General features: G+C 50.7%; 1 pseudogene; it reads right to left on the bottom strand.

The window, feature by feature from the left end:
- Positions 1-743: 743 nt before the first annotated feature.
- LOC136124470 (acylphosphatase-1 pseudogene) lies at positions 744-10,073 on the bottom strand (annotated as a pseudogene).
- Positions 10,074-14,594: the final 4,521 nt, after the last annotated feature.

Genomic DNA, 14,594 nt, shown 5'->3' with positions numbered 1-14,594 from the left:
AAGGGACTTCTGGGTGGTGAGGGACCTTGGACAAGGTGGGTCAACCCCCTGGACTCGTGGATTAGCATTTTGAATTTGATAGGCATGAAAAACATCTGCTATGTTGTCTGCTTTAAAGAGCAATCTAGAGCCTACGCTCTAGAGCCTGCGTGCCACAACTACTGAAGCCCGTGTGCCACAACTACTGAAGCCCGCGCACCTAGAGCCCGTGCTCTGCAACAAGAGAAGCCACCGCAATGAGAAGCCCGCGCACCGCAATGAAGAGTAGTCCCTGCTCGCCACAACTAGAGAAAGCCCATGCACAGCAATGAAGACCCAATGCAGCCAAAAGTAAAAAAAAAAAAAAGAGCAATCTACCTTCTCACACTGAGAATAAAAGCCAAAGTCCTTGGCCTGTCCCATTCTCAGAGCCTTTGCCTGTGCTGTTTCCTCTGCCAGGAATGTTCTTCTCTCAGAGTCCTATATCTTCTTGCTTCTCTATTTCTTAATAATTATTGTTTATAGTATTACAATATTGTAAATGTTATCAATATTTTTAAGGCTCTAGTGTGTTTTTATTAGAATTAGATTAGAATTGTGTGCAGTTGTAATCCTATCATACGTAAAATATACAGTAACATTCGTGTACTTGATACTAAAATAACTTACAGGTAAATTCTAACACAACACAGAATAGTTCTACCTCTATTAACAGTAAAAAACAAAACCACTGAATTTATCTTGGAAAATTTAAATTCAGGCCATTATTTCACAATTTGGAAAGCTGAGCAGTCTGACTTTAAGATGACTTTCTCACTGTTGAAGCTGCCTCTGTCGGTGTGTGATCTGAGACCTCCTCGTGTCTCAAGCATTCCTGCGGATGACGCACCTCAGAGATGGGACCCTGCAATTGGCCTTGTACTGTGTTCCAGTCGGTACTCTGGATCCAGCCTCCCAATCCCAGCTTTTTACCTTCAACCTGAGTGTACTCGTGGACCATCACCCCCAGCACCTTCCCCAAAATGTCACAATCCACCGATATCAGGGCGTCCCCTTCTGCAATGCTCAAACCCTCCCTGTCTTCCTTGCGGGCCTCTGGGATCACATGGGTGACCACAACGCCAACGATTCCCCCAGCTGGGAAATTGGCTGAGCTCTGAAGCTGAGGGCGGCTAAATACTATTTACAAATGATAAATACTTCTTTGTTTATCAGAGAGGGCTTCCCGAAACAGCTCATCTAAAACACCTCCCCATCGCTATACCCTCCCCCTGATTTATTTTCCCATGTAGTATTTACCACTGGCTGTCATTTCTTTGTGGGTCTGTTCACTGTCTCTCTTCTAGATACACAGGGTTTGCGTCTGGTTTTGCTCTCCTTTGTGTCTCCCATACACTAGCCATGCCTGGCCCAGGGTAGATATGTTAGGGGAAACACTGACTGAAACCACCCGCCCTGGCCAGGCAAGATGGTAGCCACTTGCATGAGTTATTGTAACAACAGGAGGTCCTGGTAAGAAACACGGAACTGACAAGTCACCACCAACTAGAAGAATTCCGGAAAGGTCCAAAGGAGACAGGAGATGCCGGTCCATATGTTCTCCCAGAATCCTTCTCGCTGGAATCCATCTTGGCTGAGCGATGCGTGCGCCACCAGGAAGGACCTTGAGTCAGAATGATTGGCCAGAGACAACCCAGAAACGAATCCCATCACCATAAAACCCGAGACTGCAAGCCATGTAGCAGAGCAGTCCTCCTGGGCTCCCTTACCTTCCTGCTCTCCACCTGGGTGCCCCCTCCCAATAAAGTCTCCTGCTTTGTCAGCACATGTCTCCTCGGACAATTCATTTCCGAGTGTTAGACAAGAGCCCACTCTCAGGCCCTGGAAGGGGTCCCCCTTCCTGCAACAGATACTTAGTAAAAAGTTGTTGAAAGAATACCAGCCACGGGACTCGGGGCTTGAGCTGCTGGGGGACAATGGGAGAGGCAGCTGTTTAGGTCCGACACAGCGGCTCCCATCCCACCTGCCAATCAGACTCACTGCTGCGAGGGTGTGGGTCCTTGGGGCTGCCACTTGACCCCCTTCACTCTCATTTTTATACGGTAATATCTCACCTTAATTGAGCACGGCTGCATACGGGGCTCTCTTCCGAGTGCCTTGTGTGGATGACATTTAATCCTCACGACGATCCTGTGAGCTGGGCACCAATCGTGTCCCCATTTACAGATGTGGAGACTGACGCACAGGCATGTGAAAGCTTGCCTGAGACCATACAGCTAGTGAGTAGAAAAACTGGGATTTGAACCCAGGTGGCTCTGGCTCTAGAACCCCAGGGTGCCAGAGTGTTTCCCCCTCTACTAGAATCGGAAGGCACTGGCCCAAGTCATACAGCTCCTTTTGGAGAAGCTGGTCTAGAACTCAGGTATCCTGACTCCAGGATGGGACTCCTTTCATAACCTCAGGCAGCGTGGGAAGGGCTGGGGGTTGGGAGTCAGCCCGACCTGGATTCAAATCCTTCTCCAGCCAACCATTCGGCAGCTGACTCCAGTCCTGCTGGGCCCAGTGGCTTGGGAGCCGAGTATCTGCCCTGATAGCACTGAGCACTGAGGAAGAGAGCAGGGCCACCTGGTCCCCATGTGTCAACTTCTTGCCTTTTGAGTCTTACCAGAAAGAACTGCCGATCTCAACAACCAAGAATTCCCAATCTCCCTGCCCTCAGCTTCTGAGGCTGGCGGTCCAGAGTTGACAGTGGCTTATCTGGGTGATGTCAGAATTGCAGCCATCTGCGTCTTAGCTCCCCAGGTTTGGAGCACCTGCTTGCCTATGAATTTTGAAGCCATGGATTATGGGGGAGGACTATATAAATTTGCAGAGGATCCTCCCTAGCTGTGGGCCCATCACTACCTGTCTCCTGGGCCTGTTGCCCCAGTGGTTCAATGTGCCTGGCAGTACCTCGGTGTGGAGTCAATACTGGACTTGGAGTTAGAATACCTGGACGATGTTTAGGCTCTGACACCTGCTTGCTGGGTAACTTGGGGCAAGTTACTCAGCATGTCTGGTCCCCGTTCCTCCATCTCTAAAACTGCCTTCCTTTGAAAGGGCTGTTGTGAGGATTTCATGGGATAAAGTAAGTCAGAGCTTCTCCAACTTTTCCACCAAAGCCAAACCTAATGGCAAAATAGAGTAAACAGGTACCCTGGGGGTTTGAGGGTGTAGCTTAAAGCAGCCTGCCACAGGCTCACAATTTATCTGAAGTCTTACTGTAGCTAAAAATTTTATGTGCATTTTGCATTCTACTCCATAATATACCCATGTTGTTTCTTTTAACACAAAGCCAGTGTTTTAAGTTATTTACCACTGGGTAATTTTAATGCCAGCAAGATGGGCCATGTGTGTCACGTGGCTCTGAAAATTCTCTGGCCCATGGATGGGAGCCCCCCAAGGGCTATGCACCCCAGTTTAAGAAGTATTTGTGTACAAAAAGTGCTCTGGAGAAAGCAAAAAATGCTACAAAAAGGTCAGAGATTTTTTTTTTTTGGTTTTTTTTTTTATTATGATTCAATCTTTGAGTACCCGCTGATGTTTTTTTGTTTGTTTGTTTTTTAATTTTTATTTATTTATTTATTTAGGCTGTGTTGGGTCTTCGTTTCTGTGCGAGGGCTTTCTCTAGTTGCGGTGAGCGGGGGCCACTCTTCATCGCGGTGCGCAGGCCTCTCACTGTCGCGGCCTCTCGTTGCGGAGCACAGGCTCCAGACGCGCAGGCTCAGTAGTTGTGGCTCACGGGCCCAGTTGCTCCGTGGCATGTGGGATCCTCCCAGACCAGGGCTCGAACCCATGTCCCCTGCATTGGCAGGCGGATTCTCAACCACTGTGCCACCAGGGAAGCCCAGGGTCAGAGATTTTAATGTGACTGTTGGCGGTAATGGGAAGAGGAGCAGTGAGCAAGATGGATGAAGGAAGGAGAAGAAGAAGGACAGGCAGAGATGGAGGAGTGGAAATGGGGACTGGGTGGTGGTCAGGACCCTGGATGGACCAGGCTTCAGTGTTGGTTCCTAGACCTTGCCCATCCTCCTGCTGGGTACACCTCCTCTCTCCCTCAGTTTAGAGGGAGGAGACCTCCAAGCCTCTGTGGTCTATAAATCCCAGAGGGTTTATGTAAAAGTTTGGGTGGATTTGGGGTCCGTTCCTAGGGACTGGCCAGCAGTCACAGGAGCTGGACTCCACCCTGGCACTGCTAGGGTCTCCTGTCCTTCCCTACTGGGTGACCAAGGCTCTCGACAGCACTAAAGAGACTCTTACCTGTTCACTGGCACAGTCAATCATATACTCATCCACTCCTTTGGCTTAGGGTGTCTTTCCTCCAATTGCCATCCTCCCCAGAGCGTCTTCTTTAGCGCTGTGGGTTGGCTCTCCATATTCCTTTAATGGCATAGGGTGTAAGATCCCTCCAGCAACCACCCGAAATCCTCCTTGCAGGCCCTTCGTGTAAATACTCCCAGGAGAGCCACAGCAATGTCCCAGAATCCCTCAGGTGGGTATGCAGATTAAGCTCCACGTTAACCTGGGCGAAAGAATGAGCAAAACTTCTTTAGTTTCTTTTTCTGCTCCTCTTGGTATCTTTTCAAAATTGCAAAGCTCCCATGCAGAAATATGTGCACTGCACAATAATACAAAATGTCTGAAAGCAAATATTTCCAAAGAACTGTGGGAGTGCAAGCAAACACCTTCTTTTCTTCCTCTGTTATTTCTGGGCAAAAGCAGATAATGAGTTACCCTTTTCACAATCAACGTGCAGTGGATTTTTGGCTACATTATTCGGAGCAAATATAAACAGGGTAAGTTAAAGGCATAGATTATTACCAAATAAAATTGGGATACATGAAGCTTAAAACTCTTAATTTTAAACTACTCCTTGCAATCGGCCAGAACTTGATCCTCTGTAATTCTTTGCAAATAGCGTTTGCATTTTATTATTGAATGTGTTTTATAGTGACATAGGATGATATTCGGCTCATGTTTTTGCATAAATATAATAAAAGGAGGCTTCCCACTGAACATAGATTTGGGAAATAGTGTTTACTTATTTCTCTCAATTCAAAAGAGTGTGAACTGGAAATTTTTTGTTTCAGTAATTTTTTTTTTTTTTTAAAACACAAAGGCTGTGTATTGTTTCTTTCCACAAAGAACACAAGCCAATCCGGGAACAATTATGGTTTTGTATTTCTCTCTGGGGAGCACTGGCCCGTACTATGAACTTGCGAATCAGCAAACAAGGCTCTGAGCTGCCCAGATGGGCTGTGGACTTGGCATGGAGATGATGCAGAGCCAGGGCTTGAGGCTCAGGACAGGCAACCTCTCTCCCCCTGGGGCAGGCAGACCTGGGAGAACCTCCAGAGGGTGAGGGTCTTGTGGAATAGAGGCCGAGGAGGGGGTGGACAAGAAGGTGGGCTAGAACAAAGGTATGAGCCAGACACTTCTACCACTTTTCTTTGTGCTTATCTAGTCCTTCCAGAGATCTGCTGAGGTTATAAGGAGGGGAGATTCTGATTTCTGGTGGGCCCTGGAATCTCAAGAGGCCACTTTGGGTTTAGAGCAGGTAGGAGACTCTAAAGAAATGGCGAGGAGTCTGGAGTCAGTCAAATCTAAGCCTGATCTGAATCCTTTCTCTACCATTCACTAGCTGTTTGGGTAAGAGGCTTCACTTCTTTGAGCCTCAGTTGACTCATCTGCAGAATGGGATGCTAATTGGACTTACTTCAAAAGATTGTTGTAAAGTTTTGCTGGAGAAAAAAAAAGAGAGAGAAACCACTTTGCTCAATGCCTGGCCTATATTACTGAGTATTGTGGTTAGTTCAAGCTGAGATGCAACACCCACACTCAATGGATGTGATAGCTCTGGACTTGGACTTCAGTCTGCCTTGCGTTAGAATTATTTATGTCTGTCTTGATTACAGTTAAGGTAATCAAGGGTTGGGGCCTAGGGTTGGGGAAGACTTAGCCCAACTCAGGTGCCTCAAATACTCAGTAATTGTGGTTTGAATTTAATTTCTCTTTTAAACCAGTCACTTCTGCCCTATTCTGTGCCTTCCCTTTGTGAAGGGTGGTTCTGCCTGGGGGTGGGGGTGGGGGTGGGGGTGGGTGGGTCCACGTTGGCTGCGTTTTCCTTTTAGAATACTCTTCCTGCAATATGTACTTATTACCACCAGGTGGCAGTAGAGTCCGCCGTGGCCTCTTCTGTTGCGGAGCACAGGCTCCGGACGCGCAGGCTCAGCGGCATGAGTCACGGGCCCAGCCACTCGGTGGCATGCGGGATCCTCCCGGACTGGGGCACGAACCCATGTCCCCTGCATTGGCAGGCAGACCCTCAACCACTGCACCACCAGGGAAGCCCTATCTTTTCTTAACTAATCCTTAAAGAGCATCTGATCGAGTGCTTCCATTCCTTTAGGCAAGGCTTTCTCCTCCTTACACAGAAGTTTGCTCCACTTGGTCTTACCACTCCCTGGAGTTTCCTCCAGTTCTTGCTTATGTTCACTCAGTCAGCCAACATTTACTGTTCCTCTTCTCTGCACCAGGCCCCATGAGGGATGCTCTGACCTCAGGAAGCTCACGGCCTTGGGGGTAGGGCAGGGTTATGGAAACAGCAGGAGGTCACAAGCCCAAATGCTCACAGTGTCCAGGCAGGTAACAGGGATGAGTGAAGCAGGTCTGGAGTAAGAAGAACAGGGAGTTGGGGGTCTTTGGCCATCTGGAGACTTGAGGCTCATCTAAAGAGGGGCACCTACCACTTAGCTCCACCTGATTGTTGCCAGATCTTTCTATTCTTCAAGAGAAATTACTGCATTGATATATATATATATATATATTTTTTGCAGTACGTGGGCCTCTCACTGCTGTGGTCTCTCCCGTTGCGGAGCACAGGCTCCGGACGTGCAGGCTCAGCGGTCATGGCTCACGGGCCCAGCCGCTCCGTGGTATGCGGGATCTTCCCGGACCGGGGCACGAACCCGTGTCCCCTGCATCGGCAGGCGGACTCTGAACCACTGCGCCACCAGGGAAGCCCTACTGTATTGATTTTTAAAATATAAAATTACTTACTTTAAATCTGTTGCTGAGCCAGACTTGGCTCTTGAGCTGTGAGTTTGAGACTGTGAAAGAGAGACGTGAGTATGGGGTGATAGGGCAGTGAGGAAGTTATGTCCAGGAGGCTGCAGGGGCCCAGAGGAGGGTGCCCCAGCTCTTCCCGGAGCATACATTCATTCATTCATTCAGCAATTACTGGTTGCCTTCCTATGATGTGCAGAGCTCTGTGCTGAATGCTGGGGATTCATGGTAAGCCCAGCTCCCCTTTCATGGGGCACAGTAGGGGGGACAGATGTCCAACACTGTGTCACGCTATTTATGGTTTGGCTGTAAAGTTGTGTTATCTGAAGGACTGGTGTGCCGTGCAATCAGAGTCTGAGGATGAGTCAAGGGAGGGCTTCCCTGAGGAAGTGATGTTTAGTCTGAGATCTGGAGGATAACTAGGAGTTTAACTTATTCATTTACCAGGCAGTCCATTTCTTTCTCTAGAGGTGAACTAAATGTCCATTGGGGGAGGGTCGTGGTCTGGAGAAAGGGCCATTTCTCAGGCAGGAGTCCCAGATGATCAGTGTTGGATCCTTTTCCTTCCCTGGAATGTGCTGGACAGAGCAGCAATCCCCTGGGGATGATAAGAAGGACGAGAGAAGTTTCTCCTGCGCTGATCTGGGGCACGAAATGTGGAGGAGGGCACCTGGGAGAGGCTGGGAGGAGCAACCAGCTCCTTCAAAGAACCGAGAGAGGGTCCCCGGTCAGTGTTTTGGGAAGGAGGACGGAGCAGAGATGGAAGCATTGACCCCTGGCTCCCAGGGCAAGGAGATTCCAGGTTCTGTGATGAGTGGCGCTCGTAATGGAGCCGAAAGCTGAGGACAGGGAGGGTAAGGATGCTCAGGGCCCACAGCTGCGCCAAGAGGGCTCAGAAGTGGGGTACACAGTGCCCCCAAGTTTGACATATGCGAGAAAGAACCCACCAGATCTGGCTGCATATCCTGTTTCCCTGCTGCCGAGTTGTGCGATCTGGGGCAAATCACTTCAACTTCCTGAGTCTCAGTGTCCTCATTTACGATGGACATTTTACGCTCTGGGTGGTGGAGTGGGGTAATGCCATAGGATCTTCCATATAAGGGCTTCGCCCCGGGCCTGGCCCACAGCTGGTGGTCAGTATATCTGCGTTCTCCCCTCCTTCCCTTCTCAGTGGTACCACTGTTGGCAGGAAGTTCCTGCGTTCTGCTGTCCTCACATCCACCAATCCAGAAGTTGAGTTTCTACCCCCAAGTCCTCAAGGTCACAAGGGACATCCTCAAGGTCAAAGGTCTCCACTCCCGCCCGTACCTCTTCTCCACCCTCAGCCTCGTCTGGACCTTATCCTGACCACGTTTTTTGCACACATCTCTTTAGAAAACAGACTAAACATTCACGAGAAGACACAACCATACATTTTCCAGTACGTTCTCTTCAGAACTGAGAAAAATAAGTCCAGGCTCATTCCCAGCCTGGGATGTCTGGCACAGTGGGTGGTAGAAGGAGGTTCAGCCTCACCCTTGCTCTGACATCCCCTCCCTGTGTGACCTTGGCAGGAAAAAAGCATATGAAAGTGAAACGCTTTGGGAACGCTACTGTTTGTATTGTGTAGAATATAAGGATCAGGAGCTTTTCCTTGGCATTTTCCTACTTTTTTCTGTTGACGTGGAGGACTTGGGTCCTTTCCACCCATCTGATCGTTTAATGAGCACAGCCTCCATCAGTCCGTGAACCAGCGCCCTAAGCTTCACCTTCTGCTCGGCTGTGTAAGGTTCCAGGGTGAAGGCAGGAACAGGAGATGATCCTGCTGGAATACTTTCCTCAAGGACGTTCCTTGAAGATCGGCCAGAGTTCAGCGTCGGGTCCTCGGCTTGTTACTTGTGGCACCGGGGGCATTCAGCTGCCCTGCCCTGCCCCTCAGCCCTCAGCGAGGTTTTAAGATTACTGTAGACACAGAGCCTCGTGCCTGGCATGTGGGAAGCTCCCATCAGGCACTCAGTGGGCCACTGTTATCACTAGGAATTGTTATTTACAAATGAAATTGTGTGTGTGAAGCACACGCCCACGCCTGACCCACAGTAGCTATTTATCATCCTCCTGCTATGGTCATCATAAATGATGCACACAACACACTTGGGGGGTTCAGAGTTGGTCCTCAGTAAAGATTTTTAGAAGGTCCTGGGGGATTCTGATTGTAAACCAGTCTCTGAGGGCCTCTGCGTGCCGAGGGCTGAGCGCGTAGTGGCGTGGAGGCTACTGACGGTGTGGCTGGCTTGGGGCCGGGCACGTGTTGACGCCCAGGGCACATTTCCTCCCATTGTTGCCCTCCAGCACATTCTTCGGATCAGAAAACCGGGGAGCCCCAAGCTGTAGTGTCCCTTTTAGTAACTCCTGGGCGTGAAGCTGCCGTCCTCTCCACCATCCGAGCTCCCTCCTCCTCCGTGGATCCTCCGAGCCCTGGGTCTGGGCTGCTGCTGGGCTGCTGCGTGGCTCCAGCGCGGCCGACTTCTCTGGGCTGTCCTCCAAGCCTCCTTACTCCTCCCGCCCCATGGCCGTCTGCAGGTGCACAAGCTCTTGCAGACTCTGGTTTCAATCTGGAACAGAGTGCACCTGAGGCCCTGACTTTGCATCCAGAATCTAGGCTTGGGGAGGGCCCCTCGGGTCTCTGAAGCACCCCCGTCCGTCCCTGTCCCCCAACCCTGGCTCAGAGTGAATCCCCAGCTTCCAGGTGTTGGAACAATCTTGGCCTGAAATCTGAGGACTTAAGGGTGTGTGCTCAGGGCCCCTGTTTGTCTTCCCAGGAGGCCCCGGGCAAGCTGGTCGTGCTGTTAGACCGCGCGCCGACCCTCTTCAGGTGGACGCACGCACGCTCACACACACCTGCGCTCCCTATCATGTGCCCAGGAATTCAAGCATGCGCACACACGGGTCCTCACCCAGGCACACCCATACGCAGGGCTACTGCTGCACACCGTGGAAGCTCCAGGTCCCATGCACGTATGTGAATACACACCCCTGGGCACTTAGCCTTCCTTACACACTGCAGATGTCATACACCTCCTGCCCTTACTCGGGGACACGCATTTGCAGTCACACCCATGCACACACCAAGGGCTGAGTCCCCCCGGGGAACCGCTCTCCACACCCTCCCCAAGCACAGACACGTGAAAATATGCCTTGCACGTCTGTGTGACCCTCCCCACTCACCCCAGAACCAAGCAACCCCAGCACACCCCCTCCTCCCAAACTCAGCTCTGGACTGGCAGAACACCCCCTAAGTGCTCAGACATCCCAGCCACGCACTGCTGTTCGGCCCCTCCCTCGGGGGCCCCTCCCGAGCACGCTTATGAAAACATTCCTCCCGTGATGGAGTGCTTCCTTTGGGCCTCTTCGGCTTGTAACAGATTAAAAGCAAACAGGTATTTGTCACGGGGAAGTGTACCCAGTTGTGCTGGAAAATGGACTATTTGATGAGTGTGAGAACTTGAGCATGTCACAGAGGGGAGAGCCTGTGTTATTGCAGACTGCCAGGCCGAAGTGGCCGTCAGCAGCGTTATCAGCTGTGGCAGGCATCACCTCCAACTGAAAGGATCCCATTACGGCAAGTAATAGCTTAATCACAGCAAGTTTGTAATGGAGATGACCTCTCTGTGTCCCGCTGGCCTCCCCCGATGGATGGTACCGCTCTACACCGTGACTAACAGCGCTCCGTTCTGCTCTCCTGCCAAAGGGCTACTGGGCCCAGCCGGGACACCGAACCGGGCAGCTATCAGGGGAGGCTGCAGGCAGGAGCGAGGGCAAGAGCAGGGAGAGGAGAAGGGTGCTGAGACCATAGGCCCCATCGGCTTGGACAGGCGGGGAAACTGAGACCCGGAGAGGATGCCTCACAAGGCCCCTGTCTTACTTCTTTTCCCAGAACCTTGCATTTAAAGCAGAAAGCTAGTGAGCAACAGCTTCCATCTGGTGGGCGCTAGAACCTGTGTTTGGCACTTTCCACACCTTATCGTGCTCCAACCCTAGGAGGTATGGTATTATCATTGTCCCACTTTACAGATGAGGAAACTGAGGCTCAGAAAGAACACTTGACTAGCCGAAGGTCACAGAGCAGGTAAATAACAAGACTGGGAATTGGCCTCAGGGCCGTGAGCCCTGAAGTCAGCGTTCTTGGCCATTATGTCCGGAGAGCCTCCCATCAGCTTTCAGTAGCCTTGTGCCTTTGGGGGTCCCAGCACCGTCCCCCTTTCCAAGCAGGGCAGGAGCTGTGTGTTCCGCGCCCATGTGTTCACATGCCAGGGAGACTTCTGTTTTCTGCCTGGAGGCTGTGTGTGCCAGACGTTCACCATCCACCCACAGCTTTCCTGAACATCACTTAAGTTCAGCCCTTGTCCCTCCAGCTCCCCGCAGCCCCTCACCGCTGCCCTAAACAGGAATGGTGAGCACACTGGCATGCAGAGGCCATGGGGAGGTGTTCCCATTATAGCTTTTTTATTTTTGCGGTACGTGGGCCTCTCACTGTTGTGGCCTCTCCCGTTGCGGAGCACAGGCTCCGGATGCGCAGGCTCAGCGGCCATGGCTCACGGGCCCAGCCGCTCCGCGGCACGTGGGATCTTCCCAGACCGGGGCACGAACCCGTGTCCCCTGCATCGGCAGGCGGACTCTCAACCACTGCGCCACCAGGGCAGCCCCCCCATTCTATCTTGAAGGCAAAGAGGTCAGGCTGGCTGTGGGGCTTTCCAAATGTCCCCAACGTGGTAGCCAGCTGTAGTGGGGCCCTGAAGGTCACTTCAGCTGCAGCCCAAGGTCAGGAAGTCCCTGGTGAGCGCAGGAGGCTGCTCTTTGCTTCTGCCCAGACCCTGTGTCCCTGGGGCTGACTTTAGGGGAATCCGGGGTTCAGGATTCCAGGGCACCACCCCCTTTCCCTCATGGGGTCCCACCTGTGGCACTGGGGCAGTTACCCAGCACAGTCCGGGTTGGAACATCTGGAGACTCGAGTAGGAGGATAAAACGGCCCTTCCTTCCCTGCCTTCGTTTAGGTCTTCAGCATCACATTCAGTGCCTGGAGAAGAGGTTGGAGCTTAGGCAGATTTGGGGTTGAGCCCTGGTTCCACCGCTTACCTGGACAAGTCTCCTTATCTCCCTGAGCCTCAGTTTGCTCACCTGTACAACACCTAAACCTCCCTCGTAGAGGTGTGAGGATTAAAGGACATCACATGTGTGTAGTATTGAAAGTGAGCCTGCGACCTGGTCAGGACTAGCTAAGATGTGAAGGACTTTCAGCAAAGCTCCCTGGAGAGAGGCCAGATGGTGGCTGAGTTGGATCCTAGGAGTGTGGTCTGTGTGCTCTTGATAACCCACAATGAGATGGTGGTGACAATGGTAGTTAACACTTGTTGAAATCATACTGTGTGACGGGCACTAGTGCCTCCCACAGATTTCTCGTTTAATCCTCCCCAAACTCTAAGCCATAAGTAACCTGTTATTGTTTCCATTTTAGAGATGAGGCAAATGAGGTTAGGGGCCTGGTCAGTGTCACATAGCTAGAAAATGGAGCTCCTGGATACAGACATAGGCTGTCTGGCTGAGAGTCTATGCCTCAACTCTCTACCACGTTGGGGACATTTGGAAAGCCCCACAGCCAGCCTGACCTCTTTGCCTGCGAGATATAATGGGCACACCTCCCCATTATATCTGGTGAGCGCACCAATGTACTCACCTTTCCCGTTCAGGGCAGGGGTGAGGGGCTGCGGGCAGCTGGAGGGACAAGGGCTGAAGTTAAGTGATGTTCAGGAAAGCTCTGGGGCCACCGAGAGGAGGGGGCATGGTGGGAGGCCCTGACGCTGAGAAGCTGGCTGAGGGACAGCAGAGAGAGCAGGTTGGGAGAGTCAAGAAGTGGGGCTGCTGGGAATGTAAATTGGTGCAGCCACCATGGAAAACAATATGGAGGTTCCTTAAAAGACTGAAAATAGACCTACCATGTGATCCAGCAATCCCACTCCTGAGCATGTATCCGGAAAAGACAAAAGCTCTAATTGGAAAAGACAAAAGCTCTAATTAGAAAAGATGCATGCACCCCAATATTCATAGCAGCACTATTTACAGTGGCCAAGACATGGATGCAACCTAGGTGTCCATCAACAGATGAACGGATAAAGAAGATATGATATATATATATATACACACATACACACACAGAAGGAAATTTTACTCAGCCATAAAAAGAATGTAATAATGGCCTTTGCAGCAACATGGATGGGCCTAGACGTTATCCTACTAAGTGAAGTCAGAAGAGAAAGACAAATATCACGTGATATCACTTACATGTGGAATCTAAAAAAATGATACAAATGAACTTATCTACAAAACAGAAACAGACTCACAGACATAGAAAACAAACTTATGGTTACCAAAGGGGAAGCGGGGGTGTGTTGAATATATTAGGAGTAGGGGATTAGCAGACGTGCACTACCACATATAAAATAGATAAACAACAGGGATTTACTGTAGAGCGCGAGGAACTCTATTCAATATCTTGTAATAAACCATAGTGGAATAGAATCGAAAAATAAGAATACAGATATATACATATATATGTATAACTGAATCATTTTGCTGTATACCTGAAACTAATATAATATTGTAAATCAACTATACTTCAATTAAAAAAAAAGAAATGGGGCTGCAGAGGTGCTCTTTTTCGCAGGCTGGTCTCGGCCGGTATGCTTGTCTGCAAGGTTCCCTGAGACAAGGCTGCTGCTACTGACAGCAAGGAAGCAGCTACTGAGTTTCATTTACTTGGCAACATTTATTCAAGGAATATTTATTAAGTGCCTACTATGTATCAGGCACTGGGCCAAGCAGCCATTGAGTTTCATTCACTTAGCAACATTTATTCAACAAATATTTATCAAGTGCCCACTATGTACGGCTGGATGCAGTGGTGAGCTAGACAGACATCATTCCTTCCTTCCTGGAGGTGAGCCCTGGAGATGCAAAGAAATCCCAGGTCAGCGCCCTCAGGAGTGTGTTCGCTGAGGACGTACTCTTGTGCCCGGGACGGATGCAGCCCCTCCCGTCGTCCCCCTAACAACTCCATGAGGAGATATTAGAGTGATGCCTGTGTTTTCAGATGAGGAAGCGGAGTCTCAGAGACCTTAAGTGACTTGCCCAAGGTTGCACAGCTGGTAAGTGATGGAGCTGAGCCTTGAGCGCAGATCTGCCGGAAGCTTGTGCTTTTCACAGCTACCTACGTGGCTCTGCTCTCTTGTCTACTGACAATGTTCCTGCCCATCTGGGGCCCCACTGGGCAGTGGGGTTGGGATTGGGGGCAGCCCTGCCCTCTCCACCTGGAGAGCTGCTTTCTTCCCTCCCTCCCACCTCTCCCCCCATCCCCCAGCTTCCGCCAGCTCCCACTGTCTGGGCCTTGCCTGCTCTGCCGTGGGGGAGAGCTTATTCTCATGCTAATTGCAAAACTAATTGTTCTTATTGCAAAATCCATTATATAGTATATTTATATT

The sequence above is a fragment of the Phocoena phocoena genome, chromosome 1, assembly GCF_963924675.1.
Source record: "Phocoena phocoena chromosome 1, mPhoPho1.1, whole genome shotgun sequence".
In the NCBI taxonomy this organism is placed as follows: domain Eukaryota; kingdom Metazoa; phylum Chordata; class Mammalia; order Artiodactyla; family Phocoenidae; genus Phocoena; species Phocoena phocoena.
The sequence above is the reverse complement of the archived record's forward strand: the minus strand, read 5'-3'. Positions and strand labels throughout refer to the sequence as shown.